Source organism: Moschus berezovskii, chromosome 12, assembly GCF_049115385.1.
Source record: "Moschus berezovskii isolate FMDL1 chromosome 12, NW_MosBer_1.0, whole genome shotgun sequence".
Taxonomy (NCBI): Eukaryota; Metazoa; Chordata; class Mammalia; order Artiodactyla; family Moschidae; genus Moschus; species Moschus berezovskii.
This window is the reverse complement of record NC_142471.1, coordinates 37,449,412-37,453,365: the sequence shown is the minus strand read 5'-3', so window position 1 is coordinate 37,453,365 and position 3,954 is coordinate 37,449,412. Positions and strand designations below refer to the sequence as shown.

The window sequence follows — 3,954 nt, the reverse complement described above, 5'->3', positions numbered from 1 at the left end:
GAGTTGGAAGACAGAAACTTTTAACTTCTGAACACAGGAGCATTATCTAACTGAAGTTCCAGCAGAGATTCCAAGCGCAGTAGAGAGGCAGGGAGCAAACCTTCCAGGGAAGAAGACAATTCAAGAATAATTTTAGAGTTAGATTTAAGTGTTAGATTTATAGTATTGCTAAGTGCTGATGTTGTCAGGAAAATATTTTCTAGGTTATGCTTCTGAGGCAATACAATGAGGAAGAAATGTCCCAAAGCTGTGAAAGGACTCAGAGTGATATGGTCTCTGACATCATCAACAATAGAAGGGTTACACAGGGCAGATTTAGAAAGATGATCATTTGCAGCAGAAAAGGAAGCTCCCTTTAATTTCAAAGTAAAAGTAACGAGGTCAATATAATGGATTGCATTGTGTCTAGTTTCATATCAGTTAACGTGTCTTCTTCTCAAGAATACACCCAAAAAGTATAAAATTCAGCATTGCAAAATGCAGAGTTTTTATAGCCTGGAAGAAACGGAAATTAATAACCAACCATAACATATAAATCATACAATTTAGACATTTGTAAAGCACAGAATATGCTTCTGCTTTTGGTGAACCCCAAAAGGCTTTGGGGGTGCACATGATGAGGCTGCTGGTGTTCGTGGTTTTGGATCTATTTACTGTTACTCAGGCAGGGGAAGGAGCGAAGCTTTTGGCCTCTAAATCACTGCTGAACACCAATGTGCCATGGAAGGGTGAGACCTGACCTTACAGTACAATGTCTACAATGTTTGCTCAAGTGCTGTATGTATTAGATGTGGAATTATCTGATGATTTTTTCCTTCTTGAAGATTTCTTTGATATTGTGTCTGGGATGCTCAGTGTCAAATGGGATCAGGTTGCACCTGCTAGCAGCATCTCCCACATGGTGGTCCTGCACCCTCTCAAGGGTGGTTATTTCACTTCGCCTTAGCAACTATTACTTACTTGGCTCAGGAGGATGGGTCCGTTGTGATGGGTTTTACCAGTGCAACTGGACAGGAAAGATCCCTGGCTCAGTGGGAGTTTGATAGGGGATTCTCCCTCCATTTCCTGGACTGGATGACCTTTGGGGTCATGACTCTGCCTCCCACTGGCATACCCCTGCAGTTGTGTAACTCCAGCAAGAGGAAATATGACACCCCTAAAGTCAAGAAAAAGTGAATGGGGTCTTCCACAGCCATTCTTTGCCAAGATGTCCAGGTGCTTTCCAGACTCCAAAGAGTATCTCAATTGCAATCTCGTCTCCCTTAGCCCTTGGCTATGTTCTCCTGGATCTTGCCCTGCTCTTAACCAAAGCAAAGGACTAGGCCTGGGAGGCTATGAAAGCCTCTTTGGTTCCACCTTGAAGCTATACAAAGAGGATTGCCTAAGGCAACAGCCTGAGCCTAGGGGCCCTGTGGTGACCACCACCACGCACCCAACCCCTCTGCTCCCGCCAAGGTGCACTGGGCATGTTGCTATTGATGTGAACTCTCTCAGGGGTCCAGGATGGGGCACCTCTTAGACTGCCTGACACCACACTCATTGTCCACCATCCCCTATCAAAAGAAGGCAGAAGATAAGGTGAAAACTGTGGGGCTCCTGGAGACTACCCAGTCTCTGTGGTGGCTTAGGGAAGTTCTTACCAAATGGGATTTTCTAATAAAAACAAATGTTTGCTGCAAAATTTAAAAAAAAATACAATATTTTAATTAAGTGCTTGGTCAAAGGATAAATCAGATAAGAAAATCTTAAAAAGAAACTATAAAATACAAAAATGTGAACCATGTGCATAAATTGCGTGTATTCTCACCAAACACACCAATCACATCCTTAGAAATTTTACTGGTAAGCAAAAATAATTAAAATATATAAGCATTCAATATAAATAGTTGGTAGAAGAATAAGAGAACATGAAACAGATCAAAGACATCAGTAAATATAGAGAGAAAATTAAGGAATTTGTAAATAGAAATGATAAAAATTAGAAATATCTACACCTACTTAAGAAGACAGATAAGAACAGTTAATTGTGAATAGCTTCATCAAGAAAAAAGGAAAAAACCTACAGAAATATATGAACATCTAACAATGTATATGAAAGATAAAAAGAAGATAATTCTGTGTATAAATTTATGTTAATAAAAGAGAAATGATTTATTTTATAGAAAAGTAGCACTTTAGGATAAATAATAGTCATAAATCAAAAAGAAATTGAGGAGCAATTCCTGGTAGCTCAGACAATAAAGCATCTGCCTACAACGCGGGAGACCTGGGTTTGATCCCTGGGTCGGAAAGATCCCCTGGAGAAGGAAATGGCCACCCACTCCAGTATTCTTGCCTGGAAAATCACATGGACCGAGGAGCCTGGTAGGCTACAGTCCATGGGGTCGCAAAGAGAGACATGACTAAGCAACTTCACTTTCATTTTCACTTTAGAATAATAACTACAGAGGCTCTATCTTACAAATTTAACTGCCCACTTAGTATCTCAAAGACATCTCAAATCAGACTTGACCAAACTGAGTGGCTGAGTTTATTTCCTAGCCCATTTGGTCCACCCACAGGTTTCTCCTACTCAGGAAATGACACATCTCCCATTTTCTCATACTAAAAAACTTGAACTCATCATTACCCATTTTCCCCTTCATATTCAGCAAATCCTGTCATCATTGCCTTGGATTAAATCCAGAATCCAAAGTCTATCCACCACCTCCATCTTTGCAACCCTGGCCTTCTCTCATCGGGATTACTAAAATGCTCTCCTTCATGGTCTTCAAACTTTGGTTCTTGATTTATTAAAGACTTAGATTACTCCTTAAAAATCTTCTATGTTGTCCATTTTGCTCATGGTGAAAGTCAAAGCCATTGCCATTCTTTATAGACCTCCCTGTCTCTGAAACCCCTCTTCTCCTGCTCACGCCATCACCCCATACCCTTGCTTCCCCCTTGCTGCCCTATTGCCTGTGGGAGTTGATATGGGTAAATTATTTTGCAGGCTAATTTGAAAATATGTATCAAAACCTTTAAAAATGCACATACCCTTTAGTTCAGCAATATTTTTTTCTGAATTCATGATATAACCACAAGTGTGCACAAATAATGTTTACAAGAACAGTCATTATAATGTAATTTTAATATTAAAATTAGAAAACATCTTAAACACCTGGTAAAAGTAATAACTGAATACTTTAATAAATTATAGTATTGCACTGAAAGGAATATTTAAAATTGATCATAAAAATTCATCTTTTATGATATAGGAAATTTTTACTATATATTTTGTGACTATGTTAAGATAAAAAATATACACTATAACTTTAATTTTAAAAACACAAATTTTACTATATTTTATAATATCATCTGACATGAATACTGCATGGATTTTCACAAATGGGAGTATTAAAATATACATCTCTTCATAATTGGATTAAGCATGAATTCAAACATTTTATATCTTTTTCTATATTTCCCCCCAAATTAAAAGAAAATGATTGACTTTTAATCAGAAAACTAGTAGCTCAGATGGTTAAGCATCTGCCTCCAAAGTGGTAGACCCAGGTTCGATACCTGTGTCGGAAAGATCCCCTGGAGAAGGCAATGGCAACCCACTCCAGTATTCATGCCTGGAAAATCCCATGGACCGAGGAGCCTGGTAGGCTACTCGCAAAGAGTCAGTCACGACTGAGAGACTTCACTTTCATTTTCTTTCATAATAAGATTAAAAATATCGAGGAAAATTTACTTGAGAAGCTCAAAGTCTACTGATACGTTACTACCATTATTGACAATGGTAACCATTTATTGAGGGCTATTATTTTGTGACAGCCATTCACATAGAAGCTTCAGAGTTATCATAAAGTGAATAATTCTATTGTTTCTTTCAGTTCAGTTCAGTTCAGTCGCTCAGTCGTGTCCGACTCTTTGCAACCCCATGAATCACAGCACACCAGGCCTCCC

The 3,954-nt window shown here is 38.6% G+C and overlaps 1 pseudogene; it reads left to right on the top strand.

Moving 5' to 3' along the window:
- The first annotated feature begins 613 nt into the window (after positions 1 to 613).
- LOC129555179 (translocon-associated protein subunit beta pseudogene) lies at positions 614 to 1,176 on the top strand (annotated as a pseudogene).
- The last annotated feature ends 2,778 nt before the right edge of the window (positions 1,177 to 3,954 follow it).